We start from the raw sequence: 14,023 nt of genomic DNA, 5'->3' as shown, positions 1-14,023 counted from the left end.
AGAAGGGAATAGAACAGAATAGAATAGAACAGAACAAAACAGAACAGAATAGAATAGAACATAATAGGATAGAACAGAGCAGAATAGAATAGAATAGAACAGAACAAAATAGAATGGAACAGAATAGAATAGAATAGAACAGAACAGAACAGAACAGAACAGAATAGAATAGAATAGAATAGAACAGAAAGGAATACAACAGATCAGAATAGAATAGAATAGAACAGAACAGAAGAGAATGGAACAGAATAGAATAGAACAGAACAGAATAGAATAGAATAGAACAGAACAGAATAGAATAGAATAGAATAGAGAAGAACAGAATAGAACAGAATAGAATAGTTTAGAATAGAATAGAATAGAAGAGAACAGAATAGAATAGACTAGAACAGCACAGAACAGAATAGAATCGAATAGAATCGAATAGAGTCGAATAGAGTCGAATAGAATAGAATACAATAGAATAGTGTCGAATCGAATAGAATCGAATAGAATCGAATAGAATAAAACAGAACAACAGAACAGAATAGAATAGAATAGAATAGAATAGAACAGAATATATAGAAGAGAATACAATAGAATAGAACAAAACAGAACAGAATAGAATAGAATAGAATAAAATAGAATAGAACAGAATAGAATAGAACAGAATAGAATAGAATACAATAGAACAGAATAGAGCAGAGTAGAATACAACAAAATAGAATAGAATAGAATAGAATGGAATAGAACAGAACAGAACAGAACAGAAGAGAATAGAACAAAATAGAATAGAATAAAACAGAACAGAACAGAACAGAACAGAATGCAATAGATGAGAATAAAATAGAATGCAATAGAACAGAACAGAATAGAATAGAATAGAATAGAATAGAACAGAACAGAATAGAACAGAACAGAATAGAATAGAATAGAACAGAACAGAACCGAATAGAATGGACTAGAATAGAATAGAAGAGAACAGAATAGAATAGAATAGAATAGAATAGAACAGAATAGAATAGAATAGAATAGAATAGAACAAAACAGAACAGAATAGAATAGAATAGAATAGAATAAAATAGAATAGAACAGAATAGAATAGAACAGAATAGAATAGAATAGAATAGAACAGAATAGAGCAGAGTAGAATAGAACAAAATAGAATAGAATAGAATAGAATGGAATAGAACAGAACAGAACAGAACAGAACAGAAGAGAATAGAACAAAATAGAATAGAATAAAACAGAACAGAACAGAACAGAATGAAATAGATGAGAATAAAATAGAATGCAATAGAACAGAACAGAACAGAATAGAATAGAATAGAATAGAACAGAACAGAATAGAATAGAATAGAATAGTAAAGAACAGAATAGAACAGAATATAATAGTTTAGAATAGATTAGAATAGAATAGAACAGAATAGATTAGAATAGATAAGAACAGAATAGAATAGCATAGAATACAACAGAATTGAATAGAATGGAACAGAATAGAATAGAATAGAATAGAATAGAACAGAACAGAATAGAATAGAATAGAATAGAACAGAACAGAATAGAACAGAATAGAATAGAACACAACAGAACAGAACAGAACAGAAGAGAATACAATAGAATAGAATAGAACAGGATAGAATAGAATAGAATAGAATAGAATAGAATAGAATAGAATAGAACAGAACAGAATAGAATAGAATAGAATAGAATAGAAACGAACAGAGTAGAATAGATTAGAAAAAAATAGAAAAGAACAGAATAGAATAGAATAGGACAGAAAAGAATAGAATAGAATAGGATAGAACACAAAAGAACATAATAGAATAGTATAGAATAGAATAGAATACAACAGAATAGAATAAAACAGAACAGAACAGAGTAGAACAAAATAGAATAGACTAGAATAGAATAGAATAGAATAGAATAGAATAGAATAGAATAGAACAGAATAGAATAGAATAGAATAGAACAGAACAGAATAGAATAGAATAGAATAGATCAGAATAGAATAGTATAGAGTAGAACAGAACAGAACAGAATAGAATCGAATAGAATCGAATAGAGTCGAATAGAGTCGAATAGAATAGAATACAATAGAATAGTGTCGAATCGAATAGAATCGAATAGAATTGAAAAGTATAAAACAGAACAACAGAACAGAATAAAATAGAGAGAATAGAACAGAATAGAACAGAATATAATAGAATAGAATAGAAGAGAATACAATAGAATAGAACAAAACAGAACAGAATAGAATAGAAGAGAGTAAAATAGAATAGAACAGAATCGAATAGAACAGAATAGAATAGAATAGAATAGAACAGAATAGAGCAGAGCAGAATAGAACAAAATAGAATAGAATAGAATAGAATAGAATAGAATAGAATAGAATAGAATAGAATAGAATAGAATAGAATAGAATAGAATGGAATAGAACAAAACAGAACAGAACAGAACAGAAGAGAATAGAACAAAAGAGAATAGAATAGAACAGAACAGAACAGAACAGAATGCAATACATGAGAATAAAATAGAAGGGAATAGAACAGAATAGAATAGAACAGAACAAAACAGAACAGAATAGAATAGAACATAATAGGATAGAACAGAACAGAATAGAATAGAATAGAACAGAACAAAATAGAATGGAACAGAATAGAATAGAATAGAACAGAACAGAACAGAACAGAACAGAATAGAATAGAATAGAACAGAAAGGAATACAACAGATCAGAATAGAATAGAATAGAACAGAACAGAAGAGAATGGAACAGAATAGAATAGAACAGAACAGAATAGAATAGAATAGAACAGAACAGAATAGAATAGAATAGAATAGAATAGAGAAGAACAGAATAGAACAGAATAGAATAGTTTAGAATAGAATAGAATAGAAGAGAACAGAATAGAATAGACTAGAACAGCACAGAACAGAATAGAATCGAATAGAATCGAATAGAGTCGAATAGAATAGAATACAATAGAATAGTGTCGAATCGAATAGAACCGAATAGAATCGAATAGAATAAAACAGAACAACAGAACAGAATAGAATAGAATAGAATAGAACAGAATATATAGAAGAGAATAGAATAGAATAGAACAAAACAGAACAGAATAGAATAGAATAGAACAGAACAGAATAGAACAGAACAGAACAGAATGAAATAGATGAGAATAAAATAGAATGCAATAGAACAGAACAGAACAGAATAGAATAGAATAGAACAGAACAGAATAGAATAGAATAGAATAGTAAAGAACAGAATAGAACAGAATATAATAGTTTAGAATAGAATAGAATAGAATAGGACAGAATAGATTAGAATAGATTAGAACAGAATAGAATAGCATAGAATACAACAGAATTGAATAGAATGGAACAGAATAGAATATAATAGAATAGAATAGAACAGAACAGAATAGAATAGAATAGAATAGAACAGAACAGAATAGAACAGAATAGAATAGAACACAACAGAATAGAACAGAACAGAAGAGAATACAATAGAATAGAATAGAACAGAATAGAATAGAATAGAATAGAATAGAATACAATAGAATAGAATAGAATAGAATAGAATAGAACAGAACAGAATAGAATAGAATAGAATAGAATAGAAACGAACAGAGTAGAATAGATTAGAAAAGAATAGAATAGAACAGAATAGAATAGAATAGGACAGAAAAGAATAGAATAGAATAGGATAGAACACAAAAGAACATAATAGAATAGTATAGAATAGAATAGAATACAACAGAATAGAATAAAACAGAACAGAACAGAGTAGAACAGAATAGAATAGACTAGAATAGAGTAGAATAGAATAGAACAGAATAGAACAGAACAGAATGGAATAGAACAGAATAGAATAGAATAGAATAGAATAGAATAGAAAAGAATAGAATAGAACAGAATAGAATAGAATAGAACAGAACCGAATAGAATACAAGAGAACTGAATAGAATAGAATAGAATAGAATAGAATAGAATAGAATAGAATAGAACAGAACAGAATAGAATAGAATAGAATAGAAGAGAATACAATAGAATAGAACAAAACAGAACAGAATAGAATAGAATAGAGTAAAATAGAATAGAACAGAAACGAATAGAACAGAATAGAATAGAATAGAATAGAACAGAATTGAGCAGAGTAGAATAGAACAAAATAGAATAGAATAGAATAGAATAGAATAGAATAGAATAGAATAGAATAGAATAGAATAGAATGGAATAGAACAAAACAGAACAGAACATAACAGAAGAGAATAGAACAAAAGAGAATAGAATAGAACAGAACAGAACAGAACAGAACAGAATGCAATACATGAGAATAAAATAGAATGGAATAGAACAGAATAGAATAGAACAGAACAAAACAGAACAGAATAGATTAGAACATAACAGGATCGAACAGAACAGAATAGAATAGAATAGAACAGAACAAAATAGAATGGAACAAATAGAATAGAATAGAACAGAACAGAACAGAACAGAATAGAATAGAATAGAATAGAACAGAAAGGAATACAACAGATCAGAATAGAATAGAATAGAACAGAACAGAAGAGAATGGAAAAGAATAGAATAGAACAGAACAGAATAGAATAGAATAGAACAGAACAGAATAGAATAGAATAGAATAGAAAAGAACAGAATAGAACAGAATAGAATACTTTAGAATAGAATAGAATAGAAGAGAACAGAATAGAATAGACTAGAACAGCACAGAACAGAATAGAATCGAATAGAATCGAATAGAGTCGAATAGAGTCGAATAGAATAGAATACAATAGAATAGTGTCGAATCGAATAGAATCGAATAGAATCGAATAGAATAAAACAGAACAACAGAACAGAATAGAATAGAACAGAATATATAGAATAGAATAGAAGAGAATAGAATAGAATAGAACAAAACAGAACAGAATAGAATAGAATAGAATAGAATAAAATAGAATAGAACAGAATAGAATAGAACAGAATAGAATAGAATAGAATAGAACAGAATAGAGCAGAGTAGAATAGAACAAAATAGAATAGAATAGAATAGAATGGAATAAAACAGAACAGAACAGAACAGAAGAGAATAGAACAAAATAGAATAGAATAAAACAGAACAGAACAGAACAGAATGCAATAGATGAGAATAAAATAGAATGCAATAGAACAGAACAGAATAGAATAGAATAGAATAGAACAGAACAGAATAGAACAGAACAGAATAGAATAGAATAGAACAGAACAGAACCGAATAGAATGGACTAGAATAGAATAGAAGAGAACAGAATAGAATAGAATAGAATAGAACAGAATAGAATAGAATAGAATAGTAAAGAACAGAGTAGAACAGAATATAATAGTTTAGAATAGAATAGAATAGAATAGAACAGAATAGATTAGAATAGATTAGAACAGAATAGAATAGCATAGAATACAACAGAATAGAATAGAATGGAACAGAATAGAATAGAATAGAATAGAACAGAACAGAATAGAATAGAATAGAATAGAACAGAACAGAATAGAACAGAATAGAATAGAACACAACAGAATAGAACAGAACAGAAGAGAATAGAATAGAATAGAATAGAACAGAATAGAATAGAATAGAACAGAATAGAATAGAATAGAATAGAATAGAATAGAATAGAATAGAACAGAACAGAATAGAATAGAATAGAATAGAAATGAACAGAGTAGAATAGATTAGAAAAGAATAGAATAGAACAGAATAGAATAGAATAGAATAGAATAGAATAGAATAGAATAGAATAGAACAAAACAGAACAGAATAGAATAGAATAGAATAGAATAAAATAGAATAGAACAGAATAGAATATAACAGAATAGAATAGAATAGAATAGAACAGAATAGAGCAGAGTAGAATAGAACAAAATAGAATAGAATAGAATAGAATGGAATAGAACAGAACAGAACAGAACAGAACAGAAGAGAATAGAACAAAATAGAAAAGAATAAAACAGAACAGAACAGAACAGAACAGAATGAAATAGATGAGAATAAAATAGAATGCAATAGAACAGAACAGAACAGAATAGAATAGAATAGAACAGAACAGAATAGAATAGAATAGAATAGTAAAGAACAGAATAGAACAGAATATAATAGTTTAGAATAGAATAGAATAGAATAGAACAGAATAGATTAGAATAGATTAGAACAGAATAGAATAGCATAGAATACAACAGAATTGAATAGAATGGAACAGAATAGAATATAATAGAATAGAATAGAACAGAACAGAATAGAATAGAATAGAATAGAACAGAACAGAATAGAACAGAATAGAATAGAACACAACAGAATAGAACAGAACAGAAGAGAATACAATAGAATAGAATAGAACAGAATAGAATAGAATAGAATAGAATAGAATAGAATAGAATAGAATAGAACAGAACAGAATAGAATAGAATAGAATAGAATAGAAACGAACAGAGTAGAATAGATTAGAAAAGAATAGAATAGAACAGAACAGAATAGAATAGGACAGAAAAGAATAGAATAGAATAGGATAGAACACAAAAGAACATAATAGAATAGTATAGAATAGAATAGAATACAACAGAATAGAATAAAACAGAACAGAACAGAGTAGAACAAAATAGAATAGACTAGAATAGAGTAGAATAGAATAGAACAGAATAGAACAGAACAGAATGGAATAGAACAGAATAGAATAGAATAGAATAGAATAGAATAGAATAGAATAGAATAGAATAGAATAGAACAGAATAGAATAGAATAGAACAGAACAGAATAGAATAGAATAGAATAGAATAGATTAGAACAGAACAGAATAGAATAGAATAGAATAGAACAGAATAGAATAGAAAAGAATAGAACAGAATAGAACAGAATAGAATAGAATAGAATAGAATAGAATAGAATAGAACAGAATAGAATAGATTAGAACAGAACAGAATAGAATAGAATAGAATAGAACAGAATAGAATAGAACAGAACCGAATAGAATAGAAGAGAACTGAATAGAATAGAATAGAATAGAATAGAATAGAATAGAATAGAATAGAATAGAATAGAATAGAATAGAACAGAATAGAATAGAATAGAATAGAACAGAACAGAATAGAATAGAATAGAATAGATCAGAATAGAATAGTATAGAGTAGAACAGAACAGAACAGAATAGAATCGAATAGAATCGAATAGAGTCGAATAGAGTCGAATAGAATAGAATACAATAGAATAGTGTCGAATCGAATAGAATCGAATAGAATTGAAAAGAATAAAACAGAACAACAGAACAGAATAGAATAGAAGAGAATAGAACAGAATAGAACAGAATAGAATAGAATAGAATAGAAGAGAATACAATAGAATAGAACAAAACAGAACAGAATAGAATAGAAGAGAGTAAAATAGAATAGAACAGAATCGAATAGAACAGAATAGAATAGAATAGAATAGAACAGAATAGAGCAGAGTAGAATAGAACAAAATAGAATAGAATAGAATAGAATAGAATAGAATAGAATAGAATAGAATAGAATAGAATAGAATAGAATAGAATAGAATAGAATGGAATAGAACAAAACAGAACAGAACAGAACAGAAGAGAATAGAACAAAAGAGAATAGAATAGAACAGAACAGAACAGAACAGAACAGAATGCAATACATGAGAATAAAATAGAATGGAATAGAACAGAATAGAATAGAACAGAACAAAACAGAACAGAATAGATTAGAACATAACAGGATCGAACAGAACAGAATAGAATAGAATAGAACAGAACAAATAGAATGGAACAGAATAGAATAGAATAGAACAGAACAGAACAGAACAGAATAGAATAGAATAGAATAGAACAGAAAGGAATACAACAGATCAGAATAGAATAGAATAGAACAGAACAGAAGAGAATGGAACAGAATAGAATAGAACAGAACAGAATAGAATAGAATAGAACAGAACAGAATAGAATAGAATAGAATAGAAAAGAACAGAATAGAACAGAATAGAATAGTTTAGAATAGAATAGAATAGAAGAGAACAGAATAGAATAGACTAGAACAGCACAGAACAGAATAGAATCGAATAGAATCGAATAGAGTCGAATAGAGTCGAATAGAATAGAATACAATAGAATAGTGTCGAATCGAATAGAATCGAATAGAATAAAACAGAACAACAGAACAGAATAGAATAGAATAGAATAGAACAGAATATATAGAATAGAATAGAAGAGAATTTAATAGAATAGAACAAAACAGAAGAGAATAGAATAGAATAGAATAGAATAAAATAGAATAGAACAGAATAGAATAGAACAGAATAGAATAGAATAGAATAGAACAGAATAGAGCAGAGTAGAATAGAACAAAATAGAATAGAATAGAATAGAATGGAATAGAACAGAACAGAACAGAACAGAAGAGAATAGAACAAAATAGAATAGAATAAAACAGAACAGAACAGAACAGAATGCAATAGATGAGAATAAAATAGAATGCAATAGAACAGAACAGAATAGAATAGAATAGAATAGAACAGAACAGAATAGAACAGAACAGAATAGAATAGAATAGAACAGAACAGAACCGAATAGAATGGACTAGAATAGAATAGAAGAGAACAGAATAGAATAGAATAGAATAGAACAGAATAGAATAGAATAGAATAGTAAAGAACAGAGTAGAACAGAATATAAAATTTTAGAATAGAATAGAATAGAATAGAACAGAATAGATTAGAATAGATTAGAACAGAATAGAATAGCATAGAATACAACAGAATAGAATAGAATGGAACAGAATAGAATATAATAGAATATAATAGAACAGAACAGAATAGAATAGAATAGAATAGAACAGAACAGAATGGAACAGAATAGAATAGAACACAACAGAATAGAACAGAACAGAAGAGAATAGAATAGAATAGAATAGAACAGAACAGAATAGAATAGAATAGAATAGAAATGAACAGAGTAGAATAGAGTAGAAAAGAATAGAATAGAACAGAATAGATTAGAAAATAATAGAATAGAACAGAATAGAATAGAATAGAACAAAACAGAACAGAATAGAATAGAATAGAATAAAATAGAATAGAACAGAATAGAATAGAACAGAATAGAATAGAATAGAACAGAATAGAGCAGATTAGAATAGAACAAAATAGAATAGAATAGAATAGAATGGAATAGAACAGAACAGAACAGAACAGAACAGAAGAGAATAGAACAAAATAGAATAGAATAAAACAGAACAGAACAGAATGAAATAGATGAGAATAAAATAGAATGCAATAGAACAGAACAGAACAGAATAGAATAGAATAGAACAGAACAGAAAAGAATAGAATAGAACAGAACAGAACCGAATAGAATGGACTAGAATAGAATAGAAGAGAACAGAGTAGAATAGAATAAAATAGAACAGAATAGAATAGAATAGAATAGTAAAGAACAGAATAGAACAGATTAAAATAGTTTAGAATAGAATAGAATAGAATAGAACAGAATAGAATAGAATAGATTAGAACAGAATAGAATAGCATAGAATACAACAGAATAGAATAGAATGGAATAGAATAGAATAGAATAGAATAGAATAGAACAGAACAGAATAGAATAGAATAGAATAGAACAGAACAGAATAGAACAGAATAGAATAGAACACAACAGAATAGAACAGAACAGAAGAGAATACAATAGAATAGAATAGAACAGAATAGAATAGAATAGAACAGACTAGAATAGAATAGAATAGAATAGAATAGAATAGAATAGAATAGAACAGAACAGAATAGAATAGAATAGAATAGAATAGAAACGAACAGAGTAGAATAGATTAGAAAAGAATAGAATAGAACAGAATAGAATAGAATAGGACAGAAAAGAATAGAATAGAATAGGATAGAACACAAAAGAACATAATAGAATAGTATAGAATAGAATAGAATACAACAGAATAGAATAAAACAGAACAGAACAGAGTAGAACAGAATAGAATAGACTAGAATAGAGTAGAATAGAATAGAACAGAATAGAACAGAACAGAATGGAATAGAACAGAACAGAATAGAATAGAATAGAATAGAATAGAATAGAACAGAATAGAATAGAATAGAATAGAATAGAACAGAACAGAACCGAATAGAATGGAATAGAATAGAATAGAAGAGAACAGAGTAGAATAGAATAGAATAGAACAGAATAGAAGAATAGAATAGTAAAGAACAGAATAGAACAGAATATAATAGTTTAGAAGAGAATAGAATAGAATAGAACAGAATAGATTAGAATAGATTAGAACAGAATAGAATAGCATAGAATACAACAGAATAGAATAGAATGGAACAGAATAGAATATAATAGAATAGAATAGAACAGAACAGAATAGAATAGAATAGAATAGAACAGAACAGAATAGAACAGAATAGAATAGAATAGAATAGAATAGAACAGAATAGAATAGAATAGAATAGAATAGAATAGAACAGAATAGAATAGAATAGAACAGAACAGAATAGAATAGAATAGAATAGAACAGAATAGAATAGAACAGAACAGAATAGAATAGAATAGAATAGAACAGAATAGAACAGAATAGAATAGAATAGAATAGAATAGAATAGAATAGAACAGATTAGAATAGATTAGAACAGAACAGAATAGAATAGAATAGAATAGAACAGAACCGAATAGAATAGAAGAGAACTGAATAGAATAGAATAGAATAGAATAGAATAGAATAGAATAGAACAGAACAGAATAGAATAGAATAGAACAGAACAGAATAGAATAGAATAGAATAGATCAGAATACAATAGAATAGAGTAGAACAGAACAGAACAGAATAGTATCGAATAGAATCGAATAGAGTTGAATAGAGTCGAATAGAATAGAATACAATAGAATAGTGTCGAATCGAATAGAATCGAATAGAATTGAATAGAATAAAACAGAACAACAGAACAGAATAGAATAGAAGAGAATAGAACAGAATAGAACAGAATATAATAGAATAGAATAGAAGAGAATACAATAGAATAGAACAAAACAGAACAGAATAGAATAGAAGAGAATAAAATAGAATAGAACAGAATCGAATAGAACAGAATAGAATAGAATAGAATAGAACAGAATAGAGCAGAGTAGAATAGAACAAAATAGAATAGAATAGAATAGAATAGAATAGAATAGAATAGAATAGAATAGAATAGAATGGAATAGAACAAAACAGAACAGAACAGAACAGAAGAGAATAGAACAAAAGAGAATAGAATAGAACAGAACAGAACAGAACAGAACAGAATGCAATACATGAGAATAAAATAGAATGGAATAGAACAGAATAGAATAGAACAGAACAAAACAGAACAGAATAGAATAGAACATAATAGGATAGAACAGAACAGAATAGAATAGAATAGAACAGAACAAATAGAATGGAACAGAATAGAATAGAATAGAACAGAACAGAACAGAACAGAATAGAATAGAATAGAATAGAACAGAAAGGAATACAACAGATCAGAATAGAATAGAATAGAACAGAACAGAAGAGAATGGAACAGAATAGAATAGAACAGAACAGAATAGAATAGAATAGAACAGAACAGAATAGAATAGAATAGAATAGAAAAGAACAGAATAGAACAGAATAGAATAGTTTAGAATAGAATAGAATAGAAGAGAACAGAATAGAATAGACTAGAACAGCACAGAACAGAATAGAATCGAATAGAATCGAATAGAGTCGAATAGAGTCGAAGAGAATAGAATACAATAGAATAGTGTCGAATCGAATAGAATCGAATAGAATCGAATAGAATAAAACAGAACAACAGAACAGAATAGAATAGAATAGAATAGAACAGTATATATAGAAGAGAATACAATAGAATAGAACAAAACAGAACAGAATAGAATAGAATAGAATAGAACAGAATAGAACAGAATAGAATAGAATAGAATAGAATAGAATAGAATAGAACAGAATAGAATAGATTAGAACAGAACAGAATAGAATAGAATAGAATAGAACAGAATAGAATAGAACAGAACCGAATAGAATAGAAGAGAACTGAATAGAATAGAATAGAATAAAATAGAATAGAATAGAATAGAATAGAATAGAATAGAACAGAATAGAATAGAATAGAATAGAACAGAAGAGAATAGAATAGAATAGAATAGATCAGAATAGAATAGAATAGAGTAGAACAGAACAGAACAGAATAGAATCGAATAGAATCGAATAGAGTTGAATAGAGTCGAATAGAATAGAATACAATAGAATAGTGTCGAATCGAATAGAATGGAATAGAATTGAATAGAATAAAACAGAACAACAGAACAGAATAGAATAGAAGAGAATAGAACAGAATAGAACAGAATATAATAGAATAGAATAGAAGAGAATACAATAGAATAGAACAAAACAGAACAGAATAGAATAGAAGAGAATAAAATAGAATAGAACAGAATCGAATAGAACAGAATAGAATAGAATAGAATAGAACAGAATAGAGCAGAGTAGAATAGAACAAAATAGAATAGAATAGAATAGAATAGAATAGAATAGAATAGAATAGAATAGAATAGAATAGAATAGAATGGAATAGAACAAAACAGAACAGAACAGAACAGAACAGAATAGAACAAAAGAGAATAGAATAGAACAGAACAGAACAGAACAGAACAGAATGCAATACATGAGAATAAAATAGAAGGGAATAGAACAGAATAGAATAGAACAGAACAAAACAGAACAGAATAGAATAGAACATAATAGGATAGAACAGAACAGAATAGAATAGAATAGAACAGAACAAATTAGAATGGAACAGAATAGAATAGAATAGAACAGAACAGAACAGAACAGAACAGAATAGAATAGAATAGAACAGAAAGGAATACAACAGATCAGAATAGAATAGAATAGAACAGAACAGAAGAGAATGGAACAGAATAGAATAGAACAGAACAGAATAGAATAGAATAGAACAGAACAGAATAGAATAGAATAGAATAGAGAAGAACAGAATAGAACAGAATAGAATAGTTTAGAATAGAATAGAATAGAAGAGAACAGAATAGAATAGACTAGAACAGCACAGAACAGAATAGAATCGAATAGAATCGAATAGAGTCGAATAGAGTCGAATAGAATAGAATACAATAGAATAGTGTCGAATCGAATAGAATCGAATAGAATCGAATAGAATAAAACAGAACAACAGAACAGAATAGAATAGAATAGAATAGAATAGAACAGAATATATAGAAGAGAATACAATAGAATAGAACAAAACAGAACAGAATAGAATAGAATAGAATAAAATAGAATAGAACAGAATAGAATAGAACAGAATAGAATAGAATAGAATAGAACAGAATAGAGCAGAGTAGAATAGAACAAAATAGAATAGAATAGAATAGAATGGAATAGAACAGAACAGAACAGAACAGAAGAGAATAGAACAAAATAGAATAGAATAAAACAGAACAGAACAGAACAGAACAGAATGCAATAGATGAGAATAAAATAGAATGCAATAGAACAGAACAGAATAGAATAGAATAGAATAGAATAGAACAGAACAGAATAGAACAGAACAGAATAGAATAGAATAGAACAGAACAGAACCGAATAGAATGGACTAGAATAGAATAGAAGAGAACAGAATAGAATAGAATAGAATATAATAGAATAGAATAGAACAGAATAGAATAGAATAGAATAGAATAGAATAGAATAGAACAAAACAGAACAGAATAGAATAGAATAGAATAGAATAGAATAGAATAGAACAGAATAGAATAGAACAGAATAGAATAGAATAGAATAGAACAGAATAGAGCAGAGTAGAATAGAACAAAATAGAATAGAATAGAATAGAATGGAATAGAACAGAACAGAACAGAACAGAATAGAAGAGAATAGAACAAAATAGAATAGAATAAAACAGAACAGAACAGAACAGAATGAAATAGATGAGAATAAAATAGAATGCAATAGAACAGAACAGAACAGAAT

This window comes from Sus scrofa, chromosome 13 (assembly GCF_054392235.1).
Source record: "Sus scrofa isolate SSC_HxYL_T2T_F1_AM1 chromosome 13, Sscrofa_HxYL_maternal_Yorkshire_Landrace_v2.0, whole genome shotgun sequence".
Lineage (NCBI taxonomy): Eukaryota > Metazoa > Chordata > Mammalia > Artiodactyla > Suidae > Sus > Sus scrofa.
The sequence above is the reverse complement of the archived record's forward strand: the minus strand, read 5'-3'. Positions refer to the sequence as shown.